The sequence below is a fragment of the Artemia franciscana genome, chromosome 4 (assembly GCF_032884065.1).
Source record: "Artemia franciscana chromosome 4, ASM3288406v1, whole genome shotgun sequence".
Classification (NCBI taxonomy): domain Eukaryota; kingdom Metazoa; phylum Arthropoda; class Branchiopoda; order Anostraca; family Artemiidae; genus Artemia; species Artemia franciscana.
Window position 1 is genome coordinate 9,430,832 of NC_088866.1, and position 14,812 is coordinate 9,445,643.

Genomic DNA, 14,812 nt, shown 5'->3' on the forward strand with positions numbered 1-14,812 from the left:
AGGAGGCTCATTTGATTGGAAATTGAAAGTCCCCATTTTAAGACTCAAAGGTGATCGAAGGGCAAAACCCCCCTCCCCACTTCTTTTACTCTTCAAATGCATCCAATCGAAATTTCAAGCTAGCCATTTTGCTCAAAATTGTCCAAAGATCATACAACAATGTGTTCGGGCTTCAAACAACCCCAAAAAGCCTTGGGAAAGGCTTGTAAGCTATGCCCCGGGAGCATATATGGTTTTATGACAGGGTGGTTGTATAAACTTTGGAGGTGGCTCATTTTATTTGGAACTAAAAGTTCCAGCTTCACTTAATAACAGCTAAATTCTCAGGGTTTTAAGGGGAATCTTTAATAAAACGCTTAGGCAATTTTCAAACAAAATCAAAACATACTAAATGCAAAAGGATTGTCAGAAAAACACAACAGCAATATTTAAGGAACGGCTAAGGATATTAAGTTGAAACTATCATGGCATGTTGAGAGAAATGTTGAAGAGTGATTGGAGGGCAATGAGCCTTCTCCTCTTGTCCATTTAGATTTTTCCCTTAACCTTAATGCTAGAGAAAATTTGAAAGGCGATTTTTTTTTTCAAAATAGTCAAAAGGTCTAACAATTACGGCTCTGGGGACACCAGCCCCCTACAACCTCTGGGGAAAGAAACAATTCTCAGGATTTATCATTGGGAAAGGGGAGAGTGATTGATCCTGGGTGTGTCCAAAATGGCTGAGGGTATTGAGGTAAAGTTTTGGGAAATGTTGAGGGGAATACTGATAAAACAAATTGTAATATACACATTTTTTATTTATAAGTTTGAAGAATAAAAAAATAAAGTAAAAAATCTTGGATTGGTGTTTTTAAGAATGATTATCAGTTTATACTAAATATTCAATTTATTTTCACTAGGTCTTATCAGTCATCTCGATTATTATAGCGGTTAGATAAAAAACAAGTTTTGTTTAACAAAGTTTAAATATTTTAAATGCACTTTTTAATGTCTTCACTCTTATTATACCTTAATAAATAAAATTATTAAAACCTTGAAGAATAAAGATTAGTATGTATAAATTAAACTGACAATCCACGGTCATTTTTTTTTTCTCGGCAAAGTGCAAACTATTATCTAGTTTTGAGAAGGCATGGGGAATATCAGCCCTACTCGTGTGAATTTTTGCTCGTTTTGAGTTTGAATCGACTATTTGTTGTAATTTCTGTTCGTTTTGAATTACTTTTCTTTGAAAAGCTTGGTCTGTGGAAAAAGTTCTACAAAATTGTATATTGGAGCCAATTAAATATCTTTGCTATTCTTTTAGTATCCATCTTCAAGAAACAAAAAGTAAGACTATTAAGGTAAAGAACTAATTCTAGCCTATAGTAATTAATTTAATTTTGAAAAGAAGGAATTACGGCAGAAACCTACATTGTAGTATAAGTAACAAGTTTTAAAAGGCTCCACCGAGATTTAAACTCAGATCACAAGATTCAAAGTCTTAGGTGATAACCATTACACAATGAAACGTTCATACAGCAAAGGATTACAACAGTAAATGATATTCAGTCTTCATTTAGTCTTCAAAGTGATATCATATTATTTGGATTATTTGAACTGTGAAGCTTGTTTCATCCTGAATATTGCACCTGTTTTGAACTTGACCTATCATGAAATCCATTAATTCAGCGTTATGAACTTAATTTAATTCAGGAATGTTATTTCGCAATATTTTGTTTTGGATTAAATCCTGTGAAGCTTGCTAGAATTCAGTGACTGTTATTTCGCAATATTTTGTATTGGATTAAATTGACCTGATCTAGATTCAAGCTATCTACTTGCTATTCGGATAATGTATGAGTGAGTTTTTCGCTGGACTGACCGTCTCTGGACTCTGATTTCATTACAATTAAAACTGGTTTCAAGTAAGTGTTAATTTTAAGCCTAATCATAGTGTGCAGGTTGGTAGCCCTGCTCCCAACTACAACTGCACCATTTACGCCTATATAAGCCTATTGTATCATTTATACTCTACTGAAAACAAGCTATGGAAAATTGCGAATATGTACACTTCTCTGTAATGAATTTTCTGCAAAATAACTGGAAAGAAGGAATTCAAGACGATATTATTATTCAACACGCAAAAGACTTTTTTGAATGCGGTGTTATTGCTAATGCAAAAAATGAATTTTGGGCGAAAGTTACGCCTAATGATAATTGTCCACGGTGCATCTACGCGAAAGCTTCTACAAATAATGTAAAAGATAGTCTTGACCTTATTAAGAAATACCTTGGGTCCCGGCTATTCTACTTTTAACATCTTCACTACACACGCTGTCTTTACTGATAATGCTATGTTGGTAAGTGTAATGATAACAATAATATATCAGTATATATATTACATATTTCAAATATAATAATAGCATATGTAATAATAAAATGTCAAATATAATGTCAAAATATATAACATATAAAAATGTGAAATTGCAAAAATATAGAAATTCAATGTCAAGATGTATTTGACCTTAAGTATAGTATACTTCAAGCTGCAATTGGAGCAAGTACGAAATATAAAATATATCAAATATAAAAAAAAATTGAAAATATTACACATTAGCGAAGTGGACTGAAACAAGTGAATGATGATCTAAAGTCCATAGTTGACGAGTAGATTCAAAAACATTTTGAGAGGATCCAAAATTTTTGCATATACCATTAGATAGAAGATATTGCATTGTATTTGCCTCTCAATAATCTCGAAAATAATTTAGTGCTTAAAATTCCGGCGGGGCGCCACCGCCGAAATTCCGGCGGCGTTTCAACGGCGGCTTTGAGGCGCTGAAGCCTTTTTGGTGGTGGCGTGCTGCCGGTTTTGGCATGGCTTCGGAGACTACTCTGCAAATATAGCCAATGGATTATTAGTATATCCGATTCATTAATTGATTGTACTTAGGATTTTGCATTGGGGTAGCGGTGCACAACTTTGAAAAGGGGGACTATGTGGAAATATAAGAAATAATAGGATAAATTTTCCAAAGTTGGGGGGGGGCATGGGTGTATTCTTAAAATTCTTATTTACTTGTTTATTCTGAAGCAAATTATTAAGTGCACTGTTTCGTGTTTGGCAGGAATATAAGATATCAAATAGGGCAGATAAATTCATTTCTCTGCTTGATGGTTGACCGTTTCCGTTTCTATCGTGTGTCTTTAGTGTTGTGCCTCTCCGGTGGTTCCAAGATTGCTAATCCATTATTTTCAATTGTTTCATAATTATAATCAAGGGATCTTTTTTATTTCTCTGTTCTTTCTTACTGTAATAATTTGAAAAGGCAATTGGTCATGGGTTTACAAAACCTTTAAATAAAAAATAAATAAAGCAAGAATCAAATAATACTTGTAAAAGATTTAGGCCTAGAACAGTGGTGGGTGACGATTTCATTTTCTAGTTTTCGGCAGTCTAGGTAGTCGGTGACGGTTCTGGTCTCTCTTGCTTCCGGGCAAAAACTCGATTAGTACCCCCCTCTCGTTCTTCCAAAAACTTTTAATTCATTTACAAAATTTGGATACAAAAATATGACAAAAACATTAAAATTAATTAGATTCGTTCTACTTTCTTACATTATTGAGATTTCTTTACAGCGAAATTATAATTATAAAAAATATATTTACGATTTGCCAGCTTTAAGAGGCCTCCCCCAGGCCACTGAACGTGTTTACAGGTGGCAATAGGGGAACACACTACATATATATAGGGTACCTCCATAAGAGACACGGACCACCCAATTGGTGCTCCAGTCCGTCATTCGTCAACAAAATTTTGAATTAAAATCAAGTAGTTTTGGGTATCAAGCTATGGCTAAATGTAGAAAAAGTCAAGACAAATGGTTCTAGACAAATGGCTCTAGTGAGTGAGAGGCAAATCTGACTTAAGTCCGACTTGTATAAAAATGATGTAATTTCATTTGTTGATAGATAAGTCTATCTATCATCCGTCCATACATCATTCCTATCGCAGAACTAAGGTAGATAGTAAAAGAACTAAGGGATGAAAAATTGGATTGATTTTGGGTTGACGCGTGACGGACAATGTCCACTGGACTTGTATGTAAAATCTGGGACTGAATTTGCTTGGACGCACAGGCTAACAAGTGAAACCTAAGCCTAATAGGCTTGGCCGCTTGTATTCTAAAGGTAGAATACCACGTCAGAGGATTAACATATAACCAAAAAGTCCCCTGGACTCGCAGACGAACGGTGAAACATATAGCTTTCCAGGTGTTTGATTAAATGGCCCTGGTAAACAGCTGGAGTAAGCATGACTCTCTTATTGGACAAGCGTTCCCCGAGTTTCAAACCTTCTCCAGGTAATGGTTTAAATTGTTTGGTGACGCAGAACACCATCATGGAAGGATCCTCTATGGGAGGACAATTTTGGTGGGGCTCAAGATCCAGATCTATTGACAACAGCCTCTGCTAAGGACTGCCTCGACCCTTTCGGGGTACCTGCAAGACTGGGGACCTTGCGGTCAATTCTATTCCCACTTGAAGAGTGGCGCACCTCGAGGAAATTGTAGCCTAGGAAACAACACAACATTCGCAATACTATGGGCTGTCTCTCCGTAGTAGCATAATATTTGTAGGCATGAATGTATAATGAGCTCGAGGTAATAGGCTTGAGACTTTCTGTGCAGGATTTGGATTCTTTTTGATAGAAGAGCATCGCCAAGTGCTGAAAACCATGTTGTGACTAAGATAAATGATTGTACAAAGCCTCTATTCATACAGGAAGTCTTAGGGACGTCTTGTCGTCCAGTTCTAAGCTGGCTTTGGTGATTCGGTGTAGACTTGAGAAGATAATTGATCCCAATCCTGCACTGGCTTCCAGGATCATTACTTTTCCTGAGGCCAACATAATTTCAACGATTCAACAAACACCAAAATTGGAATTTGGAATGGTACGTCGTTAAAAAATTACTATCATATCGACAATATGAATGACGAGGTCAGACATGCTTCCAGGGCAGGAAGCATGAAATTAGGTTTTATAGAATTTGTTTACTCAGGCAGGAGGGATGGGCTACATAGACAGGGAGTAGGGCTCATGATGTATAAGGAAGCTGTTAAGTCTTGTTTAGGCTGGGAAGGTATTAATAGTAGAATACTAATTGTTCATTTTATGAGTAAAAGGTTCAGAGTATCAGCTATAGCAATATATACCCCTGCAGAACCGACTGACGGAGATACTAATGACACAGAATAATTTTACTTACAGTTACAGGAGCAAATAGATAGGGTGTAGGTTGAAATATGATGTTTTTATTAGGAAGTTCTAACGCCTAGGTCAATAGAACAAGGGATAGATGGTATCCTAGCCTAGGTAAATGTGGTGAATGAAAAGAAAATAGTAATGGCTACAGACTTTTGTAATTTAGTCGGTATGACAATCTAGATATAACTATTATGGTGTTTGGTCATAACATGGCCCATTAGTTAACATGGTATTCACGTGATGGTAAGATAGAAAACCTTATTAATTATGTTATAGCAAACCGAAGAATGGCAGGATCAATGCAAGACATTAGTGTATATTGGAGTGCTGTTATTGATGTTAAAAGTAAAGATCACCACCTAGTAGTGTCTGGGGTTAACTTAAGCTGAAATATTGGAAGGGTAACTACCTACCGGGCAGTTATGATGTTAGTAGACTCCAGCAGGATAATTTGAGAGAAAATTTCCAGGAACAGTTGAATACTAAACTTCAGAGTTTAAAAATTGACAATATGGAAGTTAGTTGGAATAATTTTAGAAAAACAGTTTGTGATGTTGCTGATGGTGTCTTAGGGCAGAAACTTATGGATGTAGCTAGGAATATTGGTAAAAAACCTTTATGTTTAATAGAAAGGAGAAAGGGCTTGTACAAGAACTATCTGAGTGATAGATCATATGAAAACAAAAGGGGTGTAATGAAAGTGGAGAAAGTATTAAATTATGAACTAAGGAAGTGTGAAGTGGAGGCCATTGAAAAATTGTCAAGGATCTGGAAGATGCAGCTAGATGGCATAATAGTAAAAAATTGTACTGGCATGTTCATAAATTGAGAGGAAGTAGTTAATCTGGACTTCTTCCAGTTCAAGATTGGAACGGGCCATAATTAGTGATAAGGAAAGAGTTAAAGAGAGATGGGCAGAACATTTTGAAAATGTAATAGAGTTGCAGCAAAAGATAGAAAGAAAAATGAAAAAGTTTGTGATACCACGGATGTGAAGGAAGATTTGTTTTGTGGTGAAGATTTAGCGACAGTACTAAAAGGATTAAAAGATAATAAGGCTCCAGATGCTGATGGTGTGGTAAATGAGTTTCTTAAATATGGTGACTCTGAGGTTAGAAATAAGTTACAAAAGATTATGGATATGATTTTTGGAAAAGGGGAAGTACCTAACGACTTTAGGAAAACCTTAATTAAGCCACTGTGTAAGAAAGGGGATAAGAGTGAGTGTGGTAACTATCGAGGTATTAGTCTGGTGTCTGTAGGTAGCAAATTACTTAGTAATATGATACTTTTTTGACTGAGAGACGCTGTAGACAAAGTTTTAAGAGAAGAACACTGTGGTTTCAGGAAAGGTAGAAGATGTATCGACCAAATTTTTACTCTTAGGCTAATAATTGAGAAGTGTCTTAGTTGTCGAACTCCTTGGGCCTACAGTTTTATAGATTATGAGAGAGTGTTCGATTCTGTTGATAGGAGAGCTTTATCAAAGGTCTTTTGGTATACCAGACAAATATATTAAAGTGATTAGTGCTATTTGCCAGAATAACACTGCTGCGCTTGAGGTAGGAACTTTGTCTCCACAAGACGAAGTCAACCCAAATGATTTCATGTGAACGGGGATAGAACACAACCCTGCCTAACTCCTGAATTAATTGCAGAACCCGCTGCTAACCTTATTTTCTGTGAAAAGCCTGTTGCACAAGTTGAGTCACTACGGCATCTTGACTTCCATATTGATTATAATCTTTCGTGGAAGGAAGGATCATACCGACATTATTTCTGCCAAAATTGAACTTGGAGTTTGTATTCTCCGAAGGCAGAAAGCATATTCTGTCGGAAAGTACTCTTTGCAAGATGTGTTTTGGAATAATCAACCCGTATATATCGCATGAATGTATTGTTTGAAGCGACAATTTTTATGTTAATTACAGGCGCGTGCAAAGTCTACAAAATAAAAAGCCCGCGAAAAGCCTGTTGCACAAGTTAAGTCACTATGCTATCTTGGCTTTCATATTGACTCTATTCTTTCGTTGAAGCATCATGGCGACATTATTTTCACCAAATTGTCGCGTGGAGTTCGCATTCATAGAAGACTGAAGCATATTCTACCGGAACATAATCTTCACACAATATATTTTGCAATAATTTCCCCGTATATATCGTACGGATGTGTAGTTTGGAGTATCAATTTTCCTTTTAATTCAAAGCGTGATCAAATCTACAAAATAAAGCAGCAAGAATAATTGGGAAGTACGTAAGAAATGTGAAAGACACCAGTGAATGCCTTAAGTGTCGAAAGCTACTCAACATTGGACAGATAAGTGACTATCAAGCGGCGATGTTTGTTTTCAATCCTGTATATAATCTAATTCCAGCATTTTTTATAATGAATTTTACTGTTCCAGAAATTCTGCTCATGAACAAGGTACAAGAATATGTAATAACTTGGGTTTGGAGGCTGAAAATAGTGTGAGACTTGGTTTTACTCTGAAGTGTATCGGCCTTTCTGTATGGAATTCACTTCTTGTGAAAGTTAGGGCGGCTGAACACCTCTCATATTTTAAAAATATATTAACTGAGTAATTCTTGGGAGAATTTGAGTGGGTTGTAGGGCTGGAAGGAGGAGCAGTTTGAAAGTATTGGGTAGATGGAGATGTATTTTGATGGTGGTTGTTACCCTTAGATTGTTTGGAAGAAGGTGATTGTCTTTTTTTATCATTACTATTTTAATTAGTGTAGTGTACTTCTAGAAATACTTTTGCGGTTTTTATTATTAATTTAGGATGCCTTTAGGAATGTTTATGTGGTTAAATCACTACGCGTTAGCAAAATTAAACTTTTCCCTAGTGTAGTGATTTATATATGTAATAATTTATAGTATTTGCTGATTATGTTAATAATAGTTAAAAAAACAGTCTTACTTTAAGTTTAAAAAACCTTTTCTTATTTAATTTCTATCGTTTTTGAAATAATACAGATAAACCCAGTTCACACTTAACGAATAATTCCTTCTCCTTACGGGAAACCACTCCACGGAAAGTTCATCCAACGACACCCCCACCCTTAAAATTCCTTTCGGAAAATCCAATCCGCTGAAAACCCCCTCCCCTTCCCCCCGTAAAAATTTTTGCTGACGATTGAGCCTGAAAAATTGTCCTTTGCATGCTTTCATTTGAAGAATGACTTTAAGCTCTAACCGTTTTTCCGATGACTCCGGAAATCCCCCTTCCATGTAAATTTTTTTTTGTGAAATCAAAATATGCTGAAAATTTACCTCGGACAATTACTTCGGAACATCTCCACGTGCGAAGTTGCCAAAGAGATAGTAAGACAAATAAGATGAATGTCGTATAGGAAATCTGTGAAATCCCCCCCCAAGTGTAAAGTTTCCCCTGGAAAGTTTACCATGGAAATTTACCTCCCGATGGAAAATTATTCCCATGGAAATCTACCCCAAGCACAAAATTCCCCCTGCCCTAATTTAATGTGGGTATATTTTTCAATAAACAACACTTAACGTAAACACTGGCTAAATTTATAAGTTAAAGACCTAATCCCAAGGGGCTGTGGGAGTTCAAGTTACATGTAAGGCGTAGTTTAGGGATCTTTCAACTATACTGAACGAAATGGTTATCACAAAATTTTGATCGAACAATTTTCGGGAAAAGGGGACCTGTGAGGGGTTAGTTGCTCTCCGATCTTTTCGGTCACATAAAAAGGCCACTAGCACTTTTTATGTACAATCACATGAGCCTTCTCTTGATGTTCAAGGAGCATTGACACCACACGATCATCCCTGGAGAAAAGTAAAGAAAAGCAAATAAACACGTATTCGCGATCTTTATTCTCGCAAAAAATGTAAAATTCAACATTTTTACAGATAGGAGTCTGAAACCTCTACAATATAGTTTTCTGATAAACTAAATCTGATGGTACGGTTTTCATGAATATTCTTTGACTTTTATGGTGTGTTTCCCCCCTTTTCAAAATCAGGCAAATTTTCTCAGATTCTTAGCCTTTTTTTGGGTAGCACTAAGCTTAACGAATCTATATATTTGGAAGCAACATAATAAGCCAATTCTTTTGATGTGTCTGTTGATGCTCAAATTCCGTCTTTTAGAATTTCGGTCACTATTGAGCCATGTCGCTCCTTACCTTCAGTTTGTTACCACGAACTCCTTGATTTGTGTCACATTACTTGAACAACGAGACAGTTCTTCGTCAAGTACCTTTCGAAAATAATAAAGTAAGTTCGGTGATTACTATGGCTATTGATTGTTTGTCAGCAGATTTTTAGAGATAAATAAAGAGCATCATAGAAGAGCAGATATAGAATCAAACAATAATTTCCGTTTGTGGTATTTTGGCAAAATACAGCAAATAAAAAGGGCAACAAAACAGACATCAACATAAACCAATACAGAATGTAAATCGCCATAGTAACGAAAATTACTGAGAAGAACTAATGGATGTAGATTGATCGTTTAATATATACTAATATTGATTCATGAAATTCTCAGGAATTTCAGATTTATTAACGTTGTAAAAGCGAAAAATTTAAAATTATTTTGCTTTAAGTAAAGTGTAAATGACTCTCTTGTCATTAAAGGGCAGATGACCTAGAAGGCATTAGCCCTGTGTCTGTTTGTGATAATTTTTGTTCCTTTTAAGTTCTGACTTAATTCTTTATTTTAATTTCTGTCCGTTTTTCGTTTGATTTATTTATTGATACTGATTTGTGTTTGTTTTACGCTTGAATTACTATCTTAATTTATTTTTACTCATCATTAGATTAACGCAGCTCTTTACTTTCCTTTGATGACAGGTAAATCAAACCAAAATTAATTTTGTTTTTGAAAAACAAGTTTTCTTAAGGAAGTAAATAGCCATTTTGAAAAATAAAGCTAACAAACATTATTACTTCCTAGCTTACGCTAGATATCCCTAAAAGTCTAGTTCATATAAAATAACTGACTTGTGATATTTCTCAACATCTGTAGAATTCTAAAAGCTAGGACTTAACTGAAAAATAGTCCTTGAATTTTTTAGAGAATTATAATTCCATACTGAAAGTTATCAATATCATGATCGGTGAAATACAATTCAGAGACGTACAAATTAGTCTTTTATTTTCTGCATGCTGCTCATAGAATTTTCTGCTCGAAAGAAAACATACTATTTTTTTGGGTAGGTTTTTTGTGTTTTTAGTAAAGCGATGATTATTAGAATTCTAAAGATACTGGAAAACACCGCGAGTCAGTTTATTTGAGCTAGTTCAGTAAATGTATATTACGTAGTCTGAGAATCAATATCTTTTTGTTCGTCTCAAATTTCAACTTTGCTCTTTACTACCGTTAGAAGTGCTTTTCTTATCAATTTAGTATAGCGGAGAATAGAAAAACAGGAAATCTCTATCATTCGCAACCTACTAACAGTAAAATGTCATCCTTTCTCCTAGTGTCAAGCTGCCATCGTAACCCTAATCAAGTACTAAAATGTTTGTCAAAGCATTCCTCGAAATGGGTGGACTAGATATATTAGTTACTTCACTTCAGACTCCAAGACAAAGTTTTCCACTTGGTCAACCTTCTCCTAGAAAAACGGATCTCGGAAGTGTGGTTAGGAATAATGCAAGATCCCACCCAATTTTTAAACAAAGAACCATTTTATAAACGTATGTCGTCTCTAAAAAGATTACAGTTTAACATGATCATCTGGATACAGATGATCATGGATACAAGTTCCACGGCCAGGCCATATTCTACGGCCTGGATACAGATGAGCCTCCGAGTACAAGATGGTGAACCTGGTCTAAAATTATCATTCAAATTACTCGTCACTTTCGTATTTCTAAAAAAAAAAATCTAAAATTAGAAAAAACCGGCAGTGGAGCCAGCATTTCCAGGAATTTGAAATGTTTTTCGAAATTTGCTTATAGTTTTTGCCATTTGTCTCGTATTAATGTCTAAATAAACAAGCATATTTTAAAATTGTCATTCAAAATTGTCCTTCAATAACTCGTTTAAAATTGTCTAATTAGATGTCTAATTAATTAGGTGTCTAATTGGAGGTCTAAAATTGTCATTTAAATAGCTCGTGACTTCTGTGTTTCTAAAAGAAAATCTAAAAAAAGAAAAACTGGCGGCGGATTTCCGCCATTTAAAATTTCCAGAAATTTGAAACTGGAAATTTTAGTATAGAAGGAGTTCTCAACTTAGTATAGAAGGAGTTCTCAAACTACATAGAGGGCTCATTCGATGTGAAATTAAAGGAGCTGGTGCCCTTTTCATTAGTCGAAAGTAACTGAAGAGCAACCAACCTCCTCCCCTGTCCATCATTTCTCCAAACACATCCAGTCGAAATATATAGCCATTTGTCCTAGCTGAAATTTTCGGAAATTATGTCTTTGAGAATGACAACTCCCCACAGCCCTCGTGGCTTTTAAGTTATGCCCTGGGGGCATATAAGGTTTTTATATTAAGGGTAGTCGTATAAGCTTTGGAGGGGGCTTATTTGATTGGTAATCAGAATTGCTAGTGCCCTTTTTATAATTCAAAGTGATCAGAGTGTAACTACCCCGCCAAAAAAAACACACGTCTTATTTTCTTGAAATGCATTCAATAGAAAATTTTATATGGTCATTCTATTCAAAATAGTCCAAAGATCATATAACAAGGCTTTTGGGGTTGAAACAAACCCCAGAGCCTGAGATCAGGTGTTGTAAGTTATGCCCCGAGGGCATTTAAAGTTCTTATGGAAGGGATGGTTGTATAAACTTTGGAGGATGCTCATTCGGTTGAAAATTGGAAGTTTTACTTCTCTTTCAAGAGCAGAAGGGATGGAAGGCAACTATCGCCCCCCCCCCCAACCACCCTTCATTTCACCAAACGTATCTGATTGAAATTGTTAGATAGTGATTTTGTTCAAAATAGTGTGAAGAGCATATAAAATGCCTTCACTGTTGACACAACCCCCAAGAGCCCTGGAGTAAGGGTTGTAAATTATGTCCAAGCGGCATATAAGGTTCTTATGGAATGGGTGGCCATATAAGCTTCAGATTGAGCTTACTTAATTTTTACTTAGAAGTCATAGTGCCATAGTTAAGAGTTCTAGTTATCTTTTAAGAGTCAAAAATGATGCAAGGCAACTAGTCTCCCCCGACTACCCCTCTTTTCACCAAACGCATCTGATTGAAATTGTGAGATATGCATTTTGTTCAAAATAGTCTAAAGAAAATATTACAATGCCTCTAGGATTGAAACAGCTCCCACTTCCCAGAGCCCTGGGACAAGGGTCATAAGTTAGGCGCCAAGGGCACATAAGGCTTTTATGGAATGGTTGGTCGTATAAACTTCAGATGGGGCTCATTCGATTTGAAATTGGAAGTTATAGTGCCCTTATTAAGAGTCAAAAATTATTTGAGAGCAATTGCCCCCTTCCACGCCCATCATTTGCTCAAACACACTCAATAAAAATTTTGAGATAGCAACTTTGTTCAGCGCAGTTCAAGGGTCCTGAAAATATGTCTTTGAGGATGACATCCCCCCAAGCCATAAGGGCAAGGATTGGAAATTATACCCTAGGGACATATAATATTTTTATAAAAAAGGTGATCGCATATACTTCGGAGGGAACTCATTCGATTGGTAATCAGAAGTTCTAGTGCTCTTTTTTAAGAGTCAAACTGATCAAACTGCAGCCCCTCCCCCTCCACACACACGTCGTGTTTTGTTTCAAATGCATCCAATGGAAATATTGAGATAGCAATTTTATTCAAAATAGTCCAAAGATCATATAACAAGGCTTTTGGGGTTGATACAAACCACAAGAGCCTGGGTGGAAGGGTTGAAAGCTAAGTCCCGGGGGCATTTAGGGTTTTTATGCAAGGGATGAAAATTGGAAGTTCTAGTTCCCTTTTAAAAATCGAAACTGATTAAGTTTAACTAACCTCCCTCCCACCTACCCCTCTTTTTATTGAACGTTTCTGATTGAAACTGGGAGATAACCATTATGCTAAAATAGTCCAAAGAACATATAACAATGCATTCAAGGCTGACAGAAGCCCCCAGAGCCATGAAGCAAGGGCTATAAGCTACACCCTGGGAACATAAAAGTTTTTAATGGAATGAGTGGTCGTATAAACGTCATATGCGGCTTTTTCGATTTGACATTTGAACTTATAGTTCCCATTTTAAGAGTCAGAATGATATGAAAGCAATTAGCTCCCATCCCCCACGCATATGGTTTCCCAAACCAAAGATCCAAACAAAGTTTTGAGACATCTATTTTTCAGTATTGTTGAAAATTTCAGCAATTATGCGCTTGGGAAAATCAGCCCCCCACCCGAGGCCTTAGGGGAAGAACCGTAAGCTAGGCAATTTATTCGTTGTTCACAGATAGTATGTGTTATCGAGAAAAGGCATACATGTTTGACTTCTACTTTCCCAAAATACGAAGGGTATTAAGGTGAGTCTTTGAGGGAATGTTGAGGGGAGTGTTGAAAGATCAAAACATGTTGTATGGGTTCTCAATAGGGCGTAACTCAGGAGTGACTGAGTATGCTGATTTGGAACTATCAGGAAATGACAAGGGAGATGATTAATTGATCAAAAGGCAATATTTGCACGTTACTACTATTACAGCTACCCCCGCTTCTAATGCTACCACAACTACTACCACTACTATCAGTATAAATAGTTCTTCTATAGCAAGTGCTACTAAGGTTCAGAATATTGAAATAAAGCTCTTAGGAAACATTAAGGGGAAATTTGAAATAAATCAAAACATGCTATGATGCATACAGATTGTTGATATTGCGGATATAGTTTCATCAGCAATACTTATGGGACGGCTTATTGTATCAAAAGGAAACCTCAGGGGCATCATGAGTGAGATGTTCAGTTTACCAAAAGACAAAATGTACCTGCTACTACTGCTATTAATACTACTGCTACTACTGTTAATACTACTAATAATAATACGCTATTGCTGCTACTACTTCTCCTGCTACGACCATTAATAATATGATGGTAATACAATTAAGGCTACGCTTATGAACGTGAAAATTTGACCAAACATCAAGGGGGAACTTGAACTAAATCACATTACACTATGTATATGCAGATTGTCAAAAGGGCGTATGTCAAGAACGGATTTGGTTATTAAGTTGGATCTTTCAGAGAACATTTAAAGGGGAACATCAATTTTTCCAGCATTATTAAAAAAAAATAATGAGAAAGCAAATAAAAAAACAAGTTTTTTCAACTGAAAGTAGGGAGCGAAATAAAAACTTAAAACGAACAGAAATTATTCCGCATAAAAAAGGGGTTGTCCCCTCCTCAACGCCCCGCCTTTTACGCTAAAGTTTGACTCTTTCTCACAACTCTACTTTTAAAACAATAAAAAAAACTTTTTTCGTAAAGAGCGGGGCGTTGAGGAGGGGACAGCTCCTTTCACATATGGAATAATTTCTCTTCGTTGCAAGTTTTAATGTCACTCCTTGCTTTCAGTTAAAAAAAGTAGTTTTTTATTTACTATCACTACTACAGTTAGCCTACTAGT

The 14,812-nt window shown here is 36.0% G+C and overlaps 1 long non-coding RNA gene across 1 annotated transcript in view; it reads left to right on the top strand.

The window, feature by feature from the left end:
• The first annotated feature begins 1,224 nt into the window (after positions 1 to 1,224).
• The window catches only part of LOC136025959 (uncharacterized), a 45,715-nt gene continuing 32,127 nt past the window's right edge, over positions 1,225 to 14,812 (top strand). Inside the window, exons 1-2 of the long non-coding RNA XR_010617185.1 lie at positions 1,225 to 1,907; positions 9,372 to 9,497. This is a non-coding gene — a long non-coding RNA (uncharacterized LOC136025959). The remainder of the gene's footprint in view (positions 1,908 to 9,371; positions 9,498 to 14,812) is intronic.